The 25,456-nt window shown below is 46.6% G+C and overlaps 1 pseudogene; it reads left to right on the forward strand.

Annotated features, from left to right (window-relative positions):
- Window positions 1-24,178: 24,178 nt before the first annotated feature.
- LOC147692357 (cytochrome P450 2G1-like) overlaps window positions 24,179-25,456 on the forward strand; it is a 271,952-nt pseudogene continuing 270,674 nt past the window's right edge.

The following is a 25,456-nucleotide window of genomic DNA, read 5'->3' on the forward strand; positions in this document are numbered from 1 at the left end:
TTTGCTTCTATCTACACTTCCCTTGCCTCTTTCTGTATCCCTCATGCCTCTTTCTGCATCTCTGTGGTTTCTTTCTGCACTGCTCTTGCTTTTTTCTGCAACTCTTTTACACATTTCTGCTCCCCTCTTGCCTCATTCTGCACGCCTCTATCCTATTTCTGCACCTCTCTTGCCTCTGTCTGCACGCCTATCCCCTCTTTCTTTACCTCTCTTACCTGTTTCTTCAACTCTCTTGCCTCTTTCTGTGGTTCTCTTGCCTCCTTGTGCACCTCCGTTGCTTCTTTCAGCACTTCTCTTGCTTCTTTCAGTCCCCTCTTGCCTGTTCAGCACTTCTCTAGCCTCTTTCTACACTTCTTTTGCCTGTTTCTGCATCTCTTCCCTCTTTCTGTACCTCTCTTGTCTCTTTCTGCCCCCTTTTCCCTCCTTCTACACCTCTGTTGCTTCTTTCTACACCTCCCTTGCCTTTTTCTGTACCTCTCATGCCTCTTTATGCACCTCACTTGCCTCTTTCTGCGCTTCTCTTTCTTCTTTCTGCAATTCTCTTGCCTCTTTTTGTATACTCAAATGGGAAGTGGGAGCTGTCAAGTTTAAAGGTCTGTGTGCTCTCGTGTCTGAGGTATATATCTACTTGTACATATATTCTTACATGTTTTATGCATCTGAAGATGGTAGCTTACAAAGCAGGTAGCTTCTCCTATAGGTGGTCAAATCTCATTTCTGCTCTGTCAGGCAGACATGTCTTATGTATACAGGTGTTATACAGTCTCTTAAATATACTATTTAATACCCATGTGCCCAGTATTATGAGCAGAAAGGAATGCATACACCTTTTTGTACACAAATGTACAGAGTATGCTGTTTGAAACACAGGCATTTAAGTATTTGTATGTTTATTTTTATGTAACATGTCACTAGGCAAAACAGATACACATACATGCATACCTTCACAAACCTGGTCAGACTTACAACAGTGATATGGTTAACTTAGGATTGCTGTTTTACATTTGGTAGGCCTAACATTCTGAGCAGTGGATGAATAGTTAACCTTCAAGAGAAAAGTGAGGTTTAAGACATCGTGGGAGAAGGATTAGTGATTAGGCTACTTTGTATGAGTCTGTAGAAAGGTACAATCAAAATAGCCCTCTTTCTGCACCACTCTTGCCTCTTTCTGTACTTCTCTTGCTTCTTTCTGCTCATCTCTTCCATTTTCTGTACCTCTTTTGCCTCTTTCTGCGCCTCTGTTGCCTCTTTCTGTACCTCCTTGCTTCTTTCTGCACCCCTCTTGCCGTTTTCTGCAACCTTCTTCCCTATTTCTGTACCTCTCTTGCTTCTCTCTGCACTCCTGTTCCCTCTTTCTGCACCCCTCTTCCACCTTTCTGCTTCTCTGTTGCCTGTTTCTTTACCTCGCTTGCCTGTTTCTTTTTTCTCTTTCCTCTTTCTGCACCTCTGTTGCTCCCTTCTTCACTTCTCTTGCCTTTTACTTCATTTCTGTTACTTCTTTCTGTACTTCTCTTGCCTCCTTCTGCAGCTCCTTACCTCTTTCTACACCTCTGTTGCCTCTATCTGTACCTCTATTGCTTCTTTCTACACCCCTCATGACTCTTTCTATATCCCTCTTCTGTACTTCTCTTGCCTCTTTCTGTACCCCTCTTGCCTTTTGCTGCACCCCTCTTCTCTCTTTCTGCATCCCTATTGCCTCTGTCTGCACCCCTGTTCCCTCTTTCTGCGGCCCTTTTGCCTGTTTCTGCAACTCTTTTGCCTCTTTGTGCCGTTCTCTTGCCTCCTTCTGCATTTCTCTTACCTCTTTTTGCATCCCTCTCTCCTCTTTCTGTACCACTCTCTTCTCTTTCTGTACCCCTCTGAACTATTTCTGTACCTCTCTTGCCTGTTTCTGTACCACTCTTGTCTCTTTCTGCACCTCTCTTGCCTCTTTCTGTACCCTGTTGCCTCTTTCTGTACCCTGTTGCCTCTTTCTGCACTCGTCTTTCCTCTTTCTGCACATCTCTTGCCTCGTTTTGCATCCTGGTTGCCTCTTCCTGCACCTCTGTTGCTTATTTTTGCACTTCTCTTGCTTTTTTCTGCACCTCTTGTGCTTCTTCCTGCTCCCTTCTTCCCTTTTTTGTACCTCTCTTGCCTCTTTCTGTACCTCTCTTGCCTCTTTCTGCACATCTGTTGCTTTTTCCTGCACTTCTCTTGCCTCCTTCTGCACCCCTCTTGCCTCTTTCTGCACCTCTTACTTCTTTCTATACTTATCTTGCTTCTTTCTGTACCTCTCTTGCTTCTTGTTGCACCCCTCCTGACTCTCACTGCACCTCTCTTCCCTCTTTCTGTACCTCTTTCGGCACCCTGGTTCCTTCATTCTGCACTTCTTTGCTTCATTCTGTACCTTTCTTGCTTCTTTCTGCACCTGTCTTGCCTCTTTTTGCAGCACTCATCCCTGTTTCTGTACCTCTCATGCCTCTTTCTGTACCTCTCTTGCTTCTTTTTGCACCCTTCCTGCCTCTTACTGCACCTCTCTTCCCTCTTTCTGCACCTCTCTTGCCTTTTCTGCAGTTCTCTTGCATCTTTCTGCACATCTGTTGCATCTTTCTGCACTTCACTTGATTTTTTTTGCACCTCTCTTGCTTCTTTCTGCATCCCTCTTGCCTCTTTCTGCACCTCGTTTGCTTCTTTCTGGAATTTTCTTTCTTTTTTCTGCACTTCTCTTGCTTCTTTCAGTACCCCTCCTGCCTCTTTCTGCAACCCTCTTCCCTATTTCTGCACCTCTTTTGCCTCTTTCTGCTACTCTCTTGCCTCTTTCTGCACTTCTCCTGCCTCTTTCTGCACATTTCTTACTCTGTCTGCACCTCTCTTTTTTTCTGCACTTCTCTTGCTTCTTTCTGTATTCAAATAGGAAGTGCAAGGTGTCAAGTTTAAAGGTCTGCAGCTGTCATGATTGAGGCATATGTCTACTTGGACATGTATTCTCACTCGTGTTATGCATTTGAAGATGGTAGCTTAAAAAGCGGGGAGCTTCTCCTATAGGTGGTCAAATCTTATCAGTTCTGCTCTGCAATTCAGTTGCACAGGTTTACATGTCTTATGTATATATGTGTTATTGAGCCCCTCGAATATACTGTTGAATACCCATGTGCCCTATATTATGAGCAGAAGTAAATACATACACCTTTTGAGTGACACAGCTATACATACACTCACCAATACAACTCCTCACACATGCACTCACTATTAGAAATGGGGGTCTCTAGTTGGCAGAGGCAGGGACCCTTGCTTCTAGTCAGGGTAAGGGGATACACACTTTAGATAACCCATGGGTAGCTCGGCATAATCAGACAGACTTATCCCAAAGGCAATGCGTAAAGAATTTGTACTCAAAACACTCATCAATACAGTGATAACACCAGAAATGGACACCACACCAGTTTAGAAAAATTAAGTATCTTTATCTAAACCTAACAAGACCAAATCGACAACAATGCAACATACATGTAATAAGAATATGACTTTAAAAAGGTTTCAAGCAACTGGGTCTATAGAAAACTATGGATGCGTGATTTCTCACAAAATACCTGTAGATGCATCAAAATTCCCTTGGCCAAACAGTTACAGAGATGGTAAGCGTCGAGAAACGAAGAGATGCGCCAATTCGTGAGACAATGGGGAGGTGATGCGACAGTTCTGCTTCACGCAGGAGAAGTGATGTTTTGTATCCGGTCTGTAGGGAGAAGTGATGCATTGACTCCAAGATGGATCTTGTCCGTGGGGGATGCATTGTGAAAACTTGCCGCACAGGTGCGATGCGTGGAAATCCAGGATATGGCAGTGATCAATGCGGCTGCGTCGAGCGGGTCTGTGTCGGTTTCTTCAGCAGCAATCACTCTATGAGTCAGTTCTTGCAGTCACGACAGGTGCTACGGCAGTTCGGCAGTGGCGCAGCAATGCGTGGAGATTCTTCTTGCACAGCGGTGCTGCATTGGAAAAACAGCCTCAAGAAGAGCGTTTCATTCATTTCATCAGTTCTTTAGGTTTCTTCCAGCTGTCAACAGCAGGAACAACCTCCAGAGGCCCAGAACTGGAACAGGTACCTACTGGCATGACAAAACTCTCAGCAGCAGAGTTAAGGGGAGCTGGGGGTAAAGTCTTTGTATCCCTAAAACTTCAGAACAGGAGGCCAGCACACACAGGCCCTTGGAGATCGTCTTCAAGCAGGTTCAAAGCAAAGTTCCACTCTTTGTCCTCTCATTGGCAGAAACAGCAACTGCGGGCCAACCCCACTAAGCATGGGCGAATTTTGCGAATCTCGCGTTCGCGAATTTTGCGGATTTGCGAACTCGCAATCCGCAAAATCTGCGAATTCTCGCGAATTTGCGGATTTTTTTTTGTGTTCGCAAGTGTTTCTGCCAGTTCGCGAGGATTTGGTACTAGTTCGCAATTGCGAACTTACTTGTCGGCTCGCAACGGTCGCGACTACGTTGTTTCTATGTCTGGTTCATCATCACAGCCTCCCAGCACCCTCTGTTTCACCACTGCCACCCTCTCTTTGACCCATGCCACCCTCTGTTACATCAATGCCACCCTCTGGTTCATCATCACTGTAGAAGATGCGGGGGAAAAGCAAGCCCACCTGCCCTGCTTGAACTGACATGAATTAATTTGGGGTTAGTTTATTAACAACACCTGCCCTGCCCCAACTGACAATAATGAATTAGGGGCTAATTAATGTGTCACTGAATTTGAAGTTCCAGCCTGGCACCTGCTTGTCTGCTCCCTTAGCTGTAAATCAGGACCTTTGTGGCATATAGATAAGGTCAGAGCAGGGTCACACAATAGTTGCAAGCAGGCAACCGAATTCTGGAGGGCCCCCTCAGGAAGCACTACAGGGAATCGTTACAAATCATGAGGTGATCTTTTGCACCTGCTCATTGCTTTTGCTTTTGCAAAAATCGTTTTTCGTTTTTTTCGCGCTATTCGCGAGGCGCGGCGTCGTGCGAAACCGACCGCGGAAGCCGCCAATTTGTGCGAATGAGCTTTACATTTTTTTGCGGCTTGTTGTTTCGCGAGTTTTTTTGCAGTATTCGCGAGCCGCTTGCAGCGCAACACGCGAATTTACCCCAAGGTCGAGTACGGGCGCGGCCATTTTGTTTGCGTGACGTATTTCCGTTTCCGCCCGCTATGTATAATCTCGCGCAGTAAGCGCATTGCAAGTACAAGTTCGCACGAGATCGCGAGGAAAATCTCGTGCGAACTTACTTTCGCGCTCGTGAACGGGCGGCCATCTTGTTTTTCATTCATTTCCTGTGTCTGGGCATGGTGTTTAATCCTCTTGCTATCTTTGCCATCCTTTGCTTGTTCTCAGTTTTTTTTGAACGATTTTGCTTCTTATCTATCCCTCTCTTTTCCTAGCTGTATATTTTTGTCTTTTCTGCTATGTTTCTTTACTTTTAAACTACTTTTTTAAACTCTTTTCTTTTCTTCTTCCCTATCCTATTCCTTCTTAATTTTCTACTTCCTACCTTACCTGCCCAGACCATGGTGAAGCCAGGCGCCGTGAAGCTGCCCAGGCACTTGAGGGCCGCAGCGGCGGCGGGGAGGAGGAGTCCTGGACCCCGTGCCAGGACAGCATGCGGTCGATTGAGGGGGGAGCAGGTGACGCGACGGGAGATCTTCAGCCCGGAGGAAGTGGGCGCGCTGGTCTACTTCGTCCAGCGCCGCCTGCCCAGGACCATCGCGGGAGGCGGCAGGATCGCGGCCGGCGGCTACAACATCCGGGAGCGCCGGAAGCGGTGGGAGAAGGTGTGCTGGGCCATATCCCACCCAGCGCACCTACAGCCAGGTCACCCACCGCTGGACAGACCTCCTGGACCGGGAGCGCGACCTGCTGGACCAGCTCGGCTTTGGAGATCCCCGGGCTTGGTGAGTAGTAGTAGCTATTTCATCGCTCACTACTATGATGTTTTCTCCTGCTCTGTGTTGTTGTATTGCAAATATTTATTTTTTACATGGAGCAAGCCAATAATGCCGCTGATGACGATTACATTGTAGTTAAATTATATTTCAAAATCTTCTGTGCATTTCAGGTGCACTGCTCTCCTTCTCAGTGGCGTTGCTACTATGCTTATTTGTTTTCTATTTTGTGGTCTCATTGGCCTGAGTAACTATTATGTATGAGTGTACTTTACAGAACTGCGTAATGCTAGACACTAGGGGGCAGATTACATTTACAAGCCCCTTGCGCCACGTTTACGTTGCCTTGCGTGACGCAACAGCGGCGTAAACGTGGCGCATCCCTGCGAGTCATTTACAGCATGACGCATTTAGGGAGATGCGTCACCTTATAAAGCCATGGGCCTGCACCACAATGGGTGCGTTCCTAGTACGCAGGGTGGGCGGTCCGGCGGCTGTGCGCCTCGCAAAAGTGCCTGCGTGAAATCTACAAGATTTAACGCAGGCACTTCGGCGACGCTGCTACGTCAATTCAATTCCTTATGCCTGCTTGAAGCAGGCGTAAGGACTGACACAGCATGTTAAGTATTGGGTGGCCCTGAGCATTACTGGAGTTGCATTGCGTTGGCGACGTGACTCCAGCGATGCGCCGCTCTTACGTGACGAGATGCATCACGCAAGTGCCTACCCTTGCGCCAGGGCGCGCCGCATTGTAAATGAGGCGCATCTGCCGTGTCGCAAGGGTAGTTTTGCATGACGCATTTGATCTGGCGCATCTCTGGAGATGCGCCAGAACGCGTAAGTAAGTATGCCCCTAAGGGGCAGAATTGCAATTACCGTCGCATCCCTGCAAAGTAGCAGGGATGCGCCATTAATTGTGCGGCCCGCTACCACCACCAAACATGGTGCGCCGTATTTGCAATGCGGCGCACCATGGGCCCAAAACGTCACCGAAGCTTTACTGCTGGAGTTGCGTCGCAACGATGGCGCAGCTCCAGCAATGCTCTGGGGTACCCTATCTCCCCAATGCTGGGTCAAGCCGTACGTCTGCTTCAAGCAGGTGCAGGGTTTGTGTGACGCATCATTGTCCTAAAGGTGACTGATTGAAATTTTGTAGATTTCCCTCAGCCACTTTTAGGATGTGTTCCAGCGTAGGAATGCCCTCCCTTGCGCCGGAACGCCCCCTGATGGCGCAGGGCTTTATAACGGGATGCATCTCCCAAATGCGTCACGTTGTTATAATATTATACGCCGCACCATGGCGCCTCTTTTGTTTAGCTGCTGCGTCACAAAAGTCACGCAAGAATGGAGCAAAAGAGCCGCAAGGGGCTTAAATCTGCCCCTTCCTTTGTACCCCTGACAATAAGAAAAATAGTGGCGGTGGATTGATAGTTTGACTATTTAAATGACTGGTTATGTAGCAGGCAACTGTTAGTGTTGTCACTGATCTGACTGAAATCACAATGGAGTTTGTCTGTCACTTTGCGTCTTGCCTGCGGGCTGCTGCCTGCCAGTCCTAGGTGAACCTTTCAGTACTTTGTTTAGTGAGTTACGTGACTTTCGAAGTCACAGGTCCGCAAATCAATGAAAACTAACCCTAATCAATATAATTTCGCGGAAATATTTTGTTATTGTTGTTTTGAAATGTTTGATTTGGTTGACATTGACAAGCAACAATCATCCATGTTTTCTGTTCTTTCTTTCATGTTGTACGTCAGCTCCCCCCAGGGGCGAGGGGAGGACACAGGAGCAGCAGGCGGCGGATGCTGTTGAACAGGGCCAGGATCTGGCAGGCGAGGGCTCCTTTGCTGGCCCCAGTAAATTTTCATTTTAGACTAGTACCTATTTTTCCTAGCGTTCCTCATTTGATTTTTTCAAAATCGTCTTTGATCTTCTTGTAGACTGTATCTAAATTCTTATCCTGCCTCTACTATGACTCCCTGTGGTATTACTAGATTATTCTTATTAGTCTGTCTGTGTAGCTAACTAAGATTGCACGGTTGGCAAAACTCCCATTCTAGTCAGCAATAGCTCTATCAACTTAGTGCAGTCCTCTGGGATTGTCCATAATGTCTTTTGAAGTGTTCTATCTGCTTTGAAAATTCCCAACTATAAAATGTGAATGACCACCAAGAAAGAATAAGATACTACCTTTTGGTTTGGATAGGAGGACAATCCATACCACTACAGTGGCGCGGACAATTCTTCTGCAGAAACAGAACTATGGACAATAAATAGTGCATTGCTTATCAATTATAATAGGCGCTGTTAGAGTTTCCACATACCTCTGTGATAACAGACTTTGAACCCCCAATGTCCTTACTGACTGACTACATAGTGTGGCACAGTCATTTATCTCCCGAATTCATCGATCATTGATCCCCAATGATGATTATCCAACGTAGCTGAAGAGTACGGAGTCAGAGTCAAGAAGTGTCAGAGGCACGGACTCATGCTTGCAAAAATTGCAAAACCTTTCGCTCAGTCACTCTAGTCTGGACCAAAAAACACAGAGTCTCTCTAAGTTTAAAAGCTTTATTAAAAGTAAACACATTTATTAAAATGAAGTCATAATAAAAAAACGAAATGTTTAACTGAGAATGGAAAAGTGGTTAGTGCTGACGATTAATTGAAGACATTTCTTGTGGTCGAGCCGAGCTCTCACCTTGTTTCAACTTGATCTTGTTGTTAGAAGTCCATCTTCTGTCTGTGTGGAAAAAAATGGTGCGTGTTAAAAAGCCAGCCTTCATCAGTTGTGCCAAAAAGTGCTGCATTACATTGTTTTCACATGTCTTCATTCCTAGACCAAATACTAGTGAGTGGTTTATTCTAACATTCTTAAATGTACTTTGTAGGTGGAACATCTGGTGGCGGGGCCAACGCGGAGGTGGTGGTGCTCGAGGCGGAGGGCAATTCCTCAGGGGAGGATGCGGCGGTTCCAGTGCCGGCTGTGAGAGTTCAGACGGTGGTGGTGGCGGGCAGAGGTAAGCTCTTATATATTCCTTACTTATTGAGATTGAAGACGTGGCTGGGAAGGAAAGAATATGAGATGCATGGCTTGGTGAATGATGAAGCAATGATTGGTGGAAGGACAACAGCCTGGGTGGGTGACACAGAAACTGTATGTGTCCATATACCTGGATGATGCTACTATCTGACTCTTAGATAGCATATGTGTATCTAGAGCAGGGGTACTCATAGTACGGCCCGCAGGCCGGTGGCGGCCCGGCAAGCCTTCCTTGGCGGTGCGCAGACCTTGCAGACAATCACTGCTCCCCCGGCCCCCACAGAGCAGAGTGGAGATGCAGGGCCACAAAGAGGTGAAATAGAACAAAGCCTCTGCTCTGTGGGGCCGGGCAAGCAGTGATTGTCAGGGTGGAGATGCAGGGGCGCTACAACAAACAAAGCCTCAATAATATGTTAATGGTCTTTTAAAGACCTGTTAAGTACTTTGGTGTGGCTGTCTCAGCCCGGGCTGAAGGCTGACACAGACAGACACACACACAGTGAGATGACAGGGGAGGGAGAGGGAGGGCAGGAGGGAGAGAGAGATGGAGAGGGAGGGCAGGAGGGAGAGCATGAGGGAGAGAGATGTATATAAATGCTGGGTCTGGTGGCTCAGTGGATGAAGGCATCTGCTGCAGGGACCTGTGTGCAACCTCATGGTCACAAGTTTTCGTTTTGCTTTAGCCCCGCCCCCTCTGACTCCGCCCCCACCAGTGCGGCCCTCGGCCACAAACTACACTGTAAATTTAGCCCCTGAGAGAAAGTTTGTGAGTACCCATGATCTAGAGAGAGTAGGTGGTCAGTGGATGAACTAAGTGTAACTTTGAAGAGCATGTAACACTGCACCCGCACGTCCGTTCCAGTGTAGGAAAGGCAAGGAAAAGAAGTTTTAATTTTGTCCAAATACTACCATCAATAGTAGCAGTAGTTTGTATTGCAAGCACAGCATAGATCCGGTTATTACGGTGGCCACTCCCTACCTCTCTTAATAAGTTTAGTAGTACTCAGTCATTCATGTGTGGATGTATCACTGGTCACTCAATAAAAAGCAAAGCACCTAAAGTCATCCCATATATAAGCAAAAACATCCCATGTGAAGTGATAGATAATCAGATTATTTATCTTCTTCAATTTTCCATTTCTAGTACTCATTTGCACTGTAGGGTGAAAGTTAAATTAGTTAAGCAGTAGCCCTTCTAACAGAGTATTCTCAGTGCCACCCGTAATAGAAAAGTAAGAGCTTCACCACCTGCATGTACTGGACGGGTACAGTAACGCAACGCAAGTCTAGGTCACTCATCATGGCGTGCGTCTCTTTTTCTCGGGTGCAAGTTCACTGCGCTGGCATTATGCCGGCTTGCAGAAGATAACGTACCAATTTTCCTAAATAAGAGACAAGAAGAAGAATAAGACTGGTGTACTTTCATAGTCGACTCCAATGGAAGTCCATAGTGCTCATAGAATTTGTTCCTTAAACTCCCACTAATGTTAGAGCAAGGATGAAGAAGTGGGAGGTTAGATAGATACTGGCCTCAATAGTTATTTAATGCGCTTGCAAGTTGCTAGTTGTTCTGTCTGCAACACAAATTTCTGCTGAATGATTGAGTTAATCTTAAAGAGCATTGGTTACAGACTATGTCTTTCTTCTCTTCATATAGATGCTCCTTCCAAACGAACAAGGAGGAAGGAGCTGGCTAGAGCGGCCCGGCAACGGAGGATCGATGCCACTGTTGCGGAATACCGGCGGCTGGTGGCCCTGGAAGAAAGAATGCGACAGTACAGGGTGTGTGGAAATATTGATAACTATATTCAACATAAGGTCTCTGTTGCCAGATACCTGAGAGCCTTGCTGGTCACTATAAATCCATTCACAACACTCAATGGGGTTAGTCTGGAAGGTATAGTAGATAGAAAAGGAGAAATTGCTCTTTTTCTAGGTGTCCCCTCACTCACCAGGGTTGCCCCTTGGTGACATGCTTCATCATTGGGGCCATCCCAGTCCTCTACGGGCTGGGGCGTGCTGTGACTTGCGAATTACGTAGGAGCACTTACAAATGACTATGTGTGGTGCAGATGTGATTGTGGAGTAGACTAAGTGATGTGTTAAGGGATCAATTCAGAAGCAGAGAGAGATCCAAGAAATGCAGTCACAGTCAGAGAAAAACACAATGGATACTGTATCTGTATGTTGTTGTAGTTGTCCTGTTGAAAGTGGTAAGTAAGTTGCCTGCAGAAAAAAAATCCTCTTATTAGCGGCACTCCTCCATTGCAGCCGACGCTTCGTCCATCGATGTTGGTCACCAGAAGACACCCTGTAAAAAAAGCACAGCATGGACAAAAAATTTAACATAAACAAATCTTTGGGTACAAACCTATCCATCAATCTTTGAAAGTGCATGCACTACTGCATGCATGTCAGTGAAAAGTAAGTAGTACTTTCAACAACTGTGGAAGAAAGAATGCGACAGTACAGGGCGTGTGTGGAATTATTGATAACTATATTCAACATAAGGTCTCTGTTGCCAGATACCTGAGAGCCTTGCTGGTCACTATAAATCCATTCACAACACTCAATGGGGTTGGTCTGGAAGGTATAGTAGATAGAAAAGGAGAAATTGCTCTTTTTCTAGGTGTCCCCTCACTCACCAGGGTTGCCCCTTGGTGACATGCTTTGTTCCCATTGCACAGACTGAAACCCGGCCTGTAATTATTCAACGAAAAACAGGAAGTGATATAATATTACAACACCACTTATAAATAAATATAAGGTATGTAGGCTGTGGAGTGCAAAAAGTCACACTTTGATTTTCCTAGTAGACAGTACAATATTTTTGAAAGTGCGTACTCTGTCTGAGTCACCTTTTGAAGGATAAATAAGTATAGGCAAATTAATCTAGCGGATCTTTCCCCTCAAGCTAGGTGTACTGTAAACTGTGTTTTAGAACAAAATTAGATCTTCCCAGCAGTGCTCCCACCCAGACCCTTACTAAAGCCAGTCGCAAAAATGTAGAAGACCCCCAATCAAATCTCAAAAAACGAGGCCTAGCAGAAAACTGGTGACAAAACGTACTTTGAAAATAAAAGTAGGCCCAAGTACCCCCTTACCCACCGTGGATTGCATTCAAACCACTTGCCAGCAGCCAAGCAAAAGTATCCATAGCCAGCATCGCTCCAAGACTCGAAAACCCCCCCACCCAAACACATGCAATAGAAATACTGCTAACCCTAACGAACCCTAAGTTAAGAATAGTGGCAAAGGCTTTCTTTAACTATGCCAAATCCCCCCTTTCCCACCATGGATTTTCTTCAAATGACTTGCAACCAAAATTACACATTCTCACGAGTGCTCTAAGACCCCAGAACTCAGTTGCAAAAATCTAGAACACCCCGAAACACATGCAATCCTGCTGCTAGGGCTAACCCTAACGAACCCTAAGTTACAAAAAGTGCCAAAAGGCTTTTCCGCGAGGATTTTGTCCCAACCACTTCTACCCGGTATTAGACCTTCCCAGGAATGCCCCAAGACCCGCCAACCCACCCGCCAAAAAGCATAACACCCCCAAACAGGCCAAAAGCAAAATCTCATACTTTCAATATTTCTCGGCCTTCGGTCCAAACGTGCTGCGTAGCTAGGCCATAGGTCCGGTTTGCCACCACGGATTTCCTGAAAAGCAAATGCAATCAATGTTAGAGTGTCCCAGGAGTGCTCCCAGACCCCGAAACTCACCCACAAACACCAGGAAGCCCCACAAACAGGCCCCCGAAAACGCTACATTGAGCAAAATGTCAGAAATAGCAACAACAAAAAAATTGGCGTGGATTTTGTCCAAACCACTTTTATCCGGTATTAGAGCTTCCCAGCAATGGCCCCAGAGCCGTCAACCCAGGAGAAAACGAGTAGAAGACCCCCAAACAGCCAAAGAGCAAAAGTACAAAAATGGGGACTTTGTCATTTTTTTCCAAATTTCCCAAATCACTCCGCGCGCGCTCTGCAGCTAGGCCCTAACTCCCCTCTGCCACCATGGATTTGCTTCAAACCTCTTGCAAAGTAAAGTATATACAGCCAGCAGTGCGCCCAGACCCCGAAACCCACCCACAAACCCCAGGAAGCCCCCCAAACAGGCCCTGAAAACGCTACATTGAGCAAAATGTCAGAAATAGCAAAAAAAAAATCGGCGTGGATTTTGTCCAAACCACTTTAATCCGGTATTAGAGCTTCCCAGCAATGGCCCCAGAGCCGTCAACCCAGGAGAAAACGAGTAGAAGACCCCCAAACAGCCAAAGAGCAAAAGTACAAAAATGGGGACTTTGTCATTTCTTTCCAAATTTCCCAAATCACTCCGCGCGCGCTCTGCAGCTAGGCCCTAACTCCCCTCTGCCACCATGGATTTGCTTCAAACCTCTTGTAAAGTATATACAGCCAGCAGTGCGCCCAGACCCCGAAACCCACCCACAAACCCCAGGAAGCCCCCCAAACAGGCCCCTGAAAACGCTACATTGAGCAAAATGTCAGAAATAGCAAAAAAAAAATCGGCGTGGATTTTGTCCAAACCACTTTTATCCGCTATTAGAGCTTCCCAGCAATGGCCCCAGAGCCGTCAACCCAGGAGAAAACGAGTAGAAGACCCCCAAACAGCCAAAGAGCAAAAGTACAAAAATGGGGACTTTGTCATTTCTTTCCAAATTTCCCAAATCACTCCGCGCGCGCTCTGCAGCTAGGCCCTAACTCCCCTCTGCCACCATGGATTTGCTTCAAACCTCTTGCAAAGTAAAGTATATATAGCCAGCAGTGCGCCCAGACCCCGAAACCCACCCACAAACACCAGGAAGCCCCCCAAACAGGCCCCCGAAAACGCTACATTGAGCAAAATGTCAGAAATAGCACCAAAAAAAATCGGCCTGGATTTTGTCCCAACCACTTCTACCCGGTATTAGACCTTCCCAGGAATGCCCCAAGACCCGCCAACCCACCCGCCAAAAAGCATAACACCCCCAAACAGGCCAAAAGCAAAATCTCATACTTGCAATATTTCTCGGCCTTCGGTCCAAACGCGCTGCGTAGCTAGGCCATAGGTCCGGTTTGCCACCACGGATTTCCTGAAAAGCAAATGCAATCAAGATTAGAGTGTCCCAGCAGTGCTCCCAGACCCCGAAACTCACCCACAAACACCAGGAAGCCCCCCAAACAGGCCCCCGAAAACGCTACATTGAGCAAAATGTCAGAAATAGCAACAAAACAAATCGGCGTGGATTTTGTCCAAACCACTTTTATCCGGTATTAGAGCTTCCCAGCAATGGCCCCAGAGCCGTCAACCCAGAGAAAACGAGTAGAAGACCCCCAAACAGCCAAAGAGCAAAAGTACAAAAATGGGGACTTTGTCATTTCTTTCCAAATTTCCCAAATCACTCCGCGCGCGCTCTGCAGCTAGGCCCTAACTCCCCTCTGCCACCATGGATTTGCTTCAAACCTCTTGCAAAGTAAAGTATATATAGCCAGCAGTGCGCCCAGACCCCGAAACCCACCCACAAACATCAGGAAGCCCCCAAACAGGCCCCCGAAAACGCTACATTGAGCAAAATGTCAGAAATAGCAACAAAAAAAAATCGGCCTGGATTTTGTCCCAACCACTTCTACCCGGTATTAGACCTTCCCAGGAATGCCCCAAGACCCGCCAACCCACCCGCCAAAAAGCATAACACCCCCAAACAGGCCAAAAGCAAAATCTCATACTTGCAATATTTCTCGGCCTTCGGTCCAAACGCGCTGCGTAGCTAGGCCATAGGTCCGGTTTGCCACCACGGATTTCCTGAAAAGCAAATGCAATCAAGATTAGAGTGTCCCAGCAGTGCTCCCAGACCCCGAAACTCACTCACAAACACCAGGAAGCCCCCCAAACAGGCCCCCGAAAACGCTACATTGAGCAAAATGTCAGAAATAGCAAAAAAATATCGGCGTGGATTTTGTCCAAACCACTTTTATCCGGTATTAGAGCTTCCCAGCAATGGCCCCAGAGCCGTCAACCCAGGAGAAAACGAGTAGAAGACTCCCAAACAGCCAAAGAGCAAAAGTACAAAAATGGGGACTTTGTCATTTTTTTCCAAATTTCCCAAATCACTCCGTGCGCGCTCTGCAGCTAGGCCCTAACTCCCCTCTGCCACCATGGATTTGCTTCAAACCTCTTGCAAAGTAAAGTATATATAGCCAGCAGTGCGCCCAGACCCCGAAACCCACCCACAAACACCAGGAAGCCCCCCAAACAGGCCCCCGAAAACGATACATTGAGCAAAATGTCAGAAATAGCACAAAAAAAAATCGGCCTGGATTTTGTCCCAACCACTTCTACCCGGTATTAGACCTTCCCAGGAATGCCCCAAGACCCACCAACCCACCCGCCAAAAAGCATAACACCCCCAAACAGGCCAAAAGCAAAATCTCATACTTGCAATATTTCTCGGCCTTCGGTCCAAATGCGCTGCGTAGCTAGGCCATAGGTCCGGTTTGCCACCACGGATTTCCTGAAAAGCAAATGCAATCAAGATTAGAGTGTCCCAGCAGTGCTCCCAGACCCCGAAACTCACCCACAAACACCAGGAAGCCCCCCAAACAGGCCCCCGAAAACCCTACATTGAGCAAAATGTCAGAATTAGCAACAAAAAAAATCGGCGTGGATTTTGTCCCAACCACTTCTACCCGGTATTAGACCTTCCCAGGAATGCCCCAAGACCCGCCAACCCACCCGCCAAAAAGCATAACACCCCCAAACAGGCAAAAAGCAACATCTCCTACTTACAATATTTCTCGGCCTTCGGTCCAAACGCGCTGCGTAGCTAGGCCATAAGTCGGGGTTGCCACCACGGATTTCCTGAAAAGCAAATGCAATCAAGATTAGAGTGTCCCAGCAGTGCTGACAGACCCCGAAACTCACCCACAAACAGACGGAACCCCCCCTAAGAGCACCTCAAAGGCAAGCAAGTCAGCAAAAACACTAAAAAAATTGCGCCTCGGATTTGGTCCAAACCACTTTTATCCGGTATTAGAGCTTCCCAACAATGGCCCCAGAGCCGTCAACTCACCTGCAAAGAGGTAGAACAACACCCCCACAAGTGCTGAGTCTTTCTTCATTGGGCGTAAACCAGCCCTCTGCTTTGATGGAAATAGGAGTCTGGAGGAGGAGGATAGAGGAGCATGTTCTTCTGAACTTGTGAACCTGAGGAATGCAGACTGCGGCACCTTCAAATCGATTAGCAAACAAGTGAAGACAGTTCTGCTGATGGGCTTGTTTTTGTGATTATCTGATTAAAGTTTGAATTATATTAACTGTGCACAACAAAGAAAGACAGACACACAGGAATAAAAGTGAATAAGGACGAAAAAGAAAGTTATTGATTCGTTGTCTCATTTTCAGGGCTCGGTATCACGGTCCAGGAATAAGAATAAGGCTTTGTCATCATACTCTGCGAATTCAGGCAGGGTGAGCTCAGTGTCACCTGACAGAGTAGAAATTCCCTCATCTATGTTGCTGGCCACCTCGTCTTCATCCGGCGCGCTTTCTCGTACTCTGAAATCTGGTGGTATGAGGTGCTGATTCATCTTGATCATTGTTAACCTCTCCACATTTTTGGGAGAGAGGCGGCTCCGTTTGGAAGTTACAATGCCACCAGCAGCACTGAAAACACGTTCAGAAGACACGCTTGTGAGTGGGCAAGACAAGTAGTTTAAAGCCAGGTTGGTGAGCTGTGGCCACAATTCTTTTTTCCCATGCCAATACGCCAATGGGTCAGCATTAACATAGACCTCTGTTGAGTCATTCAGATAGTCCTTCACCACCGACTCAAGGTCCTCATCCAAGGTTCCTCCACTTTGCTTAGCTGTTGCTGTGCCTCTGACCTTTTGAGAACCAAACCCAAGCCGAGCTAGCCAATCCTCTTCAGCCTCCAATGTTTCTGTTGTGTCTGGTGCAGATGATCCGGTTGCCGGTGTCTTTAACGGCTGAGAGGTCACTTGTGCCACAGCCACAGGTGCAGAAGTGGATTGTTTTGACTGGGGATGGCCTGCTGATGCTGGTGTACTGCCATTTCCTTCAATTTTCTGCCGTTCTCTTTCAAACCTCTTGGCTGACAAGGCTAGCCAACGTTTGTACTTTGGAACATGTTCATCATCAAAAGGAAAGAATGCTTGGCCTGCCAGCGCCTTTTTGTAGCGTTGATCCAGATTAGTAGCACAAATGTAATGCTGTTCTGAGTGGATCATTTTAAGACGTTCATCACCTTGTAGGAGCTCTAATAATTTCTCAGCCAGAACAAAAGAGTCTTGGTTTTTTACATCTTTTTCAAACACAGAACACACCTCCTTCAGTTGGTGCTCCAGCATGTACAACAATGGGATAGCTTTTCCCAAATTACAGTCCTCCTTGCTTACTGCACGCGTGAAGAACTCAAAAGGACGAAGCATGCGTGTCAGGCTTTGAACTATGTTCCATTGCGCTGCACCCATCCTCAGGTCCTCCTGAGCTGTACCCTCTGTTAAGAAATATTGATCGAGTACCGTATACTGCTCATACAGACGCTCAAGCATGTAGAAGGTTGAGTTCCAACGTTTTACCACCTCCTGGATGAGTGCTTTCACTGGCATTTGACGTTGATATAGCAGGCTCCTCAGCTGCTTCCTAGCCTTAAAAGAATGGCTGAAATGGTTGCACATTTTTCGGCAGGTGTCCAATACTCTGTACGCTGCACTGTCTTTATTACCCAAGAATTTTTGGACAACCAGGTTTATACAGTGCGCCAAACACGGCACTCTGAAATACTCATCCAGCCTCATGGCCTTAACTATATTGGCGCCATTGTCCGTGGAAACATAACCAACCTGGCGTTTTTTTGGGGACAGCCACTTAAGGACCTTTGTGTTAAAGACATCCAAAATGTTTTCTGCTGTGTGACGTTTCTCCAAACCAAACATGGCTAGTGTTGCATGTTTCCGAGCAGCTTTAAAAACAATGTCCGCGTCAACACTTGCGTTTAGCTTTGCTTTAGCCCCTGAAAAAGAGACCCAGAGTGCAGTGATGCACATGTAATCAGCGCCTGCGCCACTGGTCCACATGTCTGTTGTCAGATGTATAGTGTGAACAGCACTCTTCTGCAAAGCTGCCCCAATCACCTTCAGAACATCTTCATGTAGTGCTGGAACCGCAACTCGGGCAAAATAGAACCGGCTAGGAACCTTCCATTTAGGGCAGAGCGCTGCCACTAATTCTAGAAAACCAACCCCTTCTACAAAAGAAAAAGGGAGAAGGTCCAGAGCTAGCATTTTAGCCAGCTTAGTGTTATACAGACGCGTCAGTGGGTGGTTGCGTTCATATTGCGCTTCTGTAAACAACATCTTTTTAATGTTGCCCTGGACCAAGGATTTACGGGATGATGATGATATCTTCGACCCAGTTACGCTCTCTGATGAACTTTTTCGCATTGATGTCTCACTCTCTCCCACACTCTTAGTGTGGCTCACATGGGGTGTGCTGCTGACAGGGGTACTGGGTGTAAGTGAAGTGTTTGAATCGTCTTCTTCCTCCTCGTCATCATCAGATGAAAAATCAACGTTTTCATTACGTGTAATTCGGGCTTCCTTGACCGCCTCTAGGTGCGCAAACCATTGGACAGGGTGCGCTCTCCTAAGATGACCTCTCTGGCCTCCGGTACCATAGTTGGTACCAAACTTACCACGACTAACTCGAAGCTTACAAATGCTACAAATGGCTACGTTTTTCTTTTTTGGGCAAACACTAAAGAAGTCCCAAACTGGAGACTTGAAATGTCTTTGGGGGCCGGAGGAGGCGGCGATACTGGTGGTGGTGGTCCTGCTGCTAATGCCAGATGAAGTGGAGGATGTGGATTGCCGAACTTCAGTACGTTTTGCACTTTCACCACCACTAATTGAGGTCGAGGTGGATGGAAGTCCCTTCTTGCGAGGAAGAAATATGGAAGCGGTAGGTGTTGGTGTACTAGTTAACTCCAAATCCAATGATTGTTGTGTTTCCATTGACTCCTCGTCGACATCATCATCACGCTCAGCAGCTTCTCGGGATAGGGTCAAAATGTCTCTTTGCTGCATGCCTGCTGGGGCTGCAGTGACCTTTATGATGACTGGCTCGTCGTCGTGAGAGGTTTCATCAGCAGCAGTATGCGTCACTTCTTGTTGAGCCTCATCACACTCCATAGCCATGAGTTTTTCGATGACCTTCCTTTTACGCTTAGGTATCTTTGTCAGATCATGGTGTGCCTCACTCCCAGGCTGCCGTGGTGGTACCCAATCATCATCCAGATCATCAGTAGGAGGTGGGCTTGAAGAAGATGTAGACACCCCCTTGATCTTTTCCTTGCTAGGGATGTGGAAGACAATGAATGATCATCAGGAGGAGTGGCTTCCTCAAATGATACCTCGGTCTGATTGTCAATTTCCTGATGTGCCCCTACTTCGGGAGGAACAACTATTGTGGGCACTTGTGACCCTCCATGCACCTCTGCTTGCGCATCTCCTTGCGCTGCCTCTCCTTCCACATGTACTTGGGCTTGTACTACTTGCACATGTTGTTGTTGCGGCTGCGGTTGCTCAACACTTGTCAGATGAGTTACAACAACCTGTGTTGATTCAGGGACATTGCTGCTACTTTCTTGCGATGAGCCAACATCACTGGTCGATGGTGATTGGAGAAGTACACTGACTGCCTCTGAAGCACTCAAGGGCTTTGACTTAAGTTGGCGTGGTGGTGGAGGCACTGAACCCAATGGAGCGGGGGTGCTGCTCCCAGCTTGGTCCCCAGCAGATCCTGCTGCTGCTGCAGGCGTTTTTTTTGCTCCCAAAAAACGTGGCGGCCGGCACACAGGCCTCCTTGGTAACTTGCTTCTTCTGCTCCTTACTAGCAACTTTCTTGCTGGAGGAGCTACGGAGACCTTTTTTTGGGGCCATCTTCTTCAGAGCAGGTCAGACAGCAGGCCGCAGTTGCACGAATTGTAGAGTTGTCTGAGGCCAGACGTGACGTCGCGTGACGTTATGCTGCACACACACACCGCTGAAGGACTTCTTCCTGGCACTGGTGGTTCTCTTGAGTCTTGTGCGCCTAAAAACAATGGAAGACAGAGGAACATCAGTTCAGTTATACACCCCAAAAAAATCAAAAAAAAAAGAGAAAAATCAGCACAATCCCATGCCCTCCATGATGCTTAAATTCAAGACACCCCACAGAAAGACTAGGCACATGCAACACTCACTAGTCACTACCCCTGGTGAAAAGGCCACTACAACAGGCCAAAACACGAAAATCACAGAAAAATCAGCACAATCCCATGCCATGATGTTTAAATTCAAGACAACCCACAGAAAGACTAGGCACATGCACCACTCACTACCCCTGGGCCCTGGGCATATTGGATGAAAGCTAGGCAAAATGGGTGCAGGCCCGAGAACACTCCCTGCATTCAAAATGGCCCCCTCCATCACAGCACATGGCCAGGGCCTGTAGCAGCACTCAAAATGGCCCCCAACCACATGGCCTGTCCATCCACAACAGGCCCAAAAAACGAAAATCGCAGAAAAATCACCACAATCCCATGCCATGATGTTTAAATTCAAGACAACCCACAGAAAGACTAGGCACATGCACCACTCACTACCCCTGGGCCCTGGGCATATTGGATGAAAGCTAGGCAAAATGGGTGCAGGCCTGAGAACACTCCTTGCATTCAAAATGGCCCCCTCCATCACAGCACATGGCCAGGGCCTGTAGCAGCACTCAAAATGGCCCCCAACCACATGGCCTGTCCATCCACAACAGGCCCAAAAAACGAAAATCACAGAAAAATCACCACAATCCCATGCCATGATGTTTAAATTCAAGACAACCCACAGAAAGACTAGGCACATGCACCACTCACTACCCCTGGGCCCTGGTCATATTGGATGAAAGCTAGGCAAAATGGGTGCAGGCCTGAGACACTCCCTGCATTCAAAATGGCCCCCTCCATCACAGCACATGGCCAGGGCCTGTAGCAGCACTCAAAATGGCCCCCAACCACATGGCCTGTCCATCCACAACAGGCCCAAAAAACGAAAATCACAGAAAAATCAGCACAATCCCATGCCATGATGTTTAAATTCAAGACAACCCACAGAAAGACTAGGCACATGCACCACTCACTACCCCTGGGCCCTGGGCATATTGGATGAAAGCTAGGCAAAATGGGTGCAGGCCTGAGAACACTCCCTGCATTCAAAATGGCCCCCTCCATCACAGCACATGGCCAGGGCCTGTAGCAGCACTCAAAATGGCCCCCAACCACATGGCCTGTCCATCCACAACAGGCCCAAAAAACGAAAATCACAGAAAAATCAGCACAATCCCATGCCATGATCCAGCCCCTCCATGATGTTTAAATTCAAGACAACCCACAGAAAGACTAGGCACATGCACCACTCACTACCCCGGGTGAAAAGGCCACAACAGGCCCAAAAAACGAAAATCACAGAAAAATCAGCACAATCCCAAGCCACCCAGCCTCTCCATGATGTTTAAATTCAAGACAACCCACAGAAAGACTAGGCACATGCACCACTCACTACCCCGGGTGAAAAGGCCACAACAGGCCAAAAAAACGAAAATCATAGAAAAATCAGCACAATCCCAAGCCACCCAGCCCCTCCATGATGTTTAAATTCAAAACACCCCACAGAAAGACTCAGTGCACCCACCACTGAGTACCCCTGGGCAAAAGGCCCCAAAACAGCCCAAAAATCGAAAATTCCAAAATTGTACTCGCAGCAACTGTAATGCCCCAAACAAACTTACTTGTGAAATTTCTAATCCAAAAGTGATCCAAAGAAAGTCAAAAAGGCCTCAAATCCAAATATCCAGCAGCATCCACAAAAAGTAATCCTTCCCGCTCCAGATCCAAATGAAAAGTGACCAGGAGATGGACAAAGCACTGGGAGGAGCCTGCTGGACAGGAACAGGAAGTTGAAGACTGTGGGGCACTTCCTTCCTCCCACCCCCCCCCTCCCCAAAATGGACTCCTCGCAAAAAAAGTGCAGGCAAATGTCAACCTAAGGAGTTATTCAGATAAAAATCAGCATTTCAAGAAGGTTTATGCTGCTTGCTGGTGGATTTCTTGTGCAGAATTGCAAATTTTATATTTTCGCGTGTGCGAGATTATTGCTGCTCGCCGCATCTCAAAGCTCGCAATTGCGAAGTACCGCGAGACGTGATCACGGCGTACTCGCGTCGTTGGCAAGCCGCGATTACGTAATCGCGCTTGCCAAATTCCCGCGGGATCCCGCAGCAAGATCCAAAATGGCGCAGCACTCGCAAAATATCAAGAAAAGTAATTCGGCAAACGATGATAAACGCTGCGCGCCGCAAAATTGTATCACCAAGAAAAAAAAAATCCGCTGCGTGCGAATTTGCGGATTTTGCGGGAAATTCGCAAATCTTGCGGATTGCGAATTTACCGAAAATCTGCAAAATCCGCGAGCGTAACGGATGTTCCGCCCATACTTAAACCCCACACAGCACACAGCAAAGGGGCAGTACTCCTCCTCACAGCTCTTCAGCTCTTCTCTTTGGCAAACGTTCCTCTTGAGTGCAGAAGTGATCTACATTTCTGGGGTTTCTGGTGTAATACTTATCTTATACCCCAAAATGTGTTTGTTCTCTTTGTGCAAGGGCCACTGTGCCCATTCCAAACCAGTTCTGTTCTCACTGGTACAGTATGACCACAGGGGGTGGAGACAGCATTGTGTAATGGAGACAGGCCCAATTCAGGTGCAGGGAAATCGGCTCCCACTACTCTAAATACTCCCAAGCCCCGTTCAGCTGAGCTCTGACTCATCCAGAAAGGGCCAGGAACACCTCAACCCCCAGTGGCTGTCTACAATGAATGGAGATCCCCAGGCCCTGTCATTCCAAAACCATACAGTCTATATGCAAACAGGCAGAGGCAAAGAGAATGGTTAAACTAGAAAATGCCTACTTTCTAAAAGTGGAATTTTCAAACTCACAATTTAAAAACCATCTTGGCTAAAAGATGGGTTATTACATTCTGAGTTCAAAGAGCCAACACTTTATTTCTCTATCTTGTCCCAATGGGAAGTTATACTTGTAAGATGTTACAACATATTTCCTATTCTATCCTATGGGGCAAGATAGCCTTTCAATAGTGAAAAATTAAAATGGCACTATTTCCCTATCAGGGTATTTCACACACACACCAGTACATGTCCTACCTTTCACATGCACTGTACCCTGCTCATGGGGGTACCTTGGGACTACTATGGTGTGCCTTACATGTAAGAAAAGGGAAGGTTAGGACCTGGCAAGTGGGTGCACTTGCCAAGTCGACATGGCAGTTAACAAATAGTGCACAGACACTGCAGTGGCAGATCTGAGATACCTTTTCAGGGCTGCTCATGTGCGTGGCACAATCAGTGCTGTAGGACCAATAGTAGCATTTGATTTACAGGCCCTGGCACACACAGTGCACTTTAGTGGGGACTTACTAGTAAATCAAATATGCCAAATCAGGGAGAACCAATTGTTATAACAATACACACAGGTAGCATTTGCACTTTGACACTGATCAGCAGTGGCAAAGTGCCCAAAGTATCTAAGCCAGCAAAAACGAGATCCAGCTCAGCATCAAAAATACAGGAGGTATAGGCAAAAAGTCAGGGTAAACCACTCCAAAGATGCCAAATCTAACACTCACCCACTCTCTCATCTATACAGGCAGTCACACACCATCTTACCCACCCGCACACTCTGACAACCATACAGGCTTATTCAACTCTGGTTGTACTAGTTGCATTTTTGATGTGTTGGTCATGATGTTCTCATAAAAATATTCTCTATTTTAATAACCCTGCTTAGAGTATTTTTGTATTTTTCTCCTTTGTGCTACTGTATGTGTTTTGCACAAATACTTTACACATTGTCTCTTTAGATAATCCTGACTGCTCTATGCCAAGCTACCAGAGGGTGAGCACAGGTTATCTTTTATATGTATCTAGTTTACCCTGACTAGGATTGTTGCCCCTATTTGGACAGCGTAAAACCTGTCAACTACAGACCCAATTTCTAACAAGCACCAAGACAGTTTATGGCAATGTATAAAAATATGAAATAAAAAACGTAGAAAAAGAAAATGTATAACATGCCTTTTACTATATATACCCTTTGCCTAGATGTATGACACATATCCACGTGTGATGGATTTTCTACCAGGACCTCATCCCAAAATATTTAAACACCTACTAGATCTTAAGGCCTTCGCTGAAAAGGCAGTGAAAATTCATCAAGGGACTCTGAATCTCAGCAATCCTCGAGACTACATTGACTGCTTCCTCATCAGAATGGAGCAGGTAAGTGAGGTGTCCTTGAAGTCAGGCACAAGTCATTAGACAACAATAACATAGACTATTACTAGATAAGCAGGTTGCAGCATTGTAGACCTTTAATGGAGGTCTCACAGGTTTCCACTACTGCCCAGTCAATGTCGGAGTACAAGAGAATCAGTTAGGGTATCAGAGCCATGACTAGGGCTGTAGCTACATCTATGGGGCTGATTCACAGAACTAACTTAAGACAAAATCCTAAACTTACTACTTTTGGTATTCACAGAAGTTAGGATTTTGTCTTAAGACAGACTTAAGAGAGAATCCTAACTTACGTCTGTCTTAAGTCTGTCTTAAGACAAAATCCTAACTTCTGTGAATACCAAAAGTAGTAAGTTTAGGATTTTGTCTTAAGTTAGTTCTGTGAATCGGGCCCATAGTATTTAAAAAGACAGGGCCTTAATATTTTTGCATTATATCAACATTAACATGGAAACACGCTTATGTTATTAACTGTGTATTATTCACACTTAGATTAGCCAAAGCTAATTTAGGTCTGTGTTTAAAAGGGCTAACTTTGGATGCCATTTTGCTTCATGACACCTGAACTTCTATTTCTAGGCAAGCTGAATTTCAATGCTGTTGAACATGATGTTCTGTTTTTTTATTTTATCATGAGAGCAAATGTTTATTTTGGTGTAATCATTGCAGAATGTTCTAATTGGTAATGAATCTAAGAAAGCGCTTGCAGAGTACAGGCTGGACCAATGTATCTTGTTGTGTTCCATATAAATGTAAGTTTGAATGATGCTTCGAGAAGCTGTATTGTGGAGGATCCTGCAAAACTTATGAGCTCAAAATTGTATCTATTTACTCTAACCTCATTGTACCATTTTGTACGAACTCTGGGCCCCATAGGGATGGCGGACGGCCCTGCGTCCGTCCGCCACCCCAGAGGAGGAGGGACCGACCGCAGGGGCAGCGGCGGACCTCCGTGCAAATTAGGATGTGACCGTCACCTTGGCGGTCACATCCTGTATGTTTAAGATTGCGGCGGGTGTTGCTTGAAGCAGCATCCGCCGCAATGTTAAAAATGCATGCTTCCCATTTGCATGCACAAAGTGGCAG

Source organism: Lissotriton vulgaris, chromosome 9, assembly GCF_964263255.1.
Source record: "Lissotriton vulgaris chromosome 9, aLisVul1.2, whole genome shotgun sequence".
NCBI lineage: Eukaryota > Metazoa > Chordata > Amphibia > Caudata > Salamandridae > Lissotriton > Lissotriton vulgaris.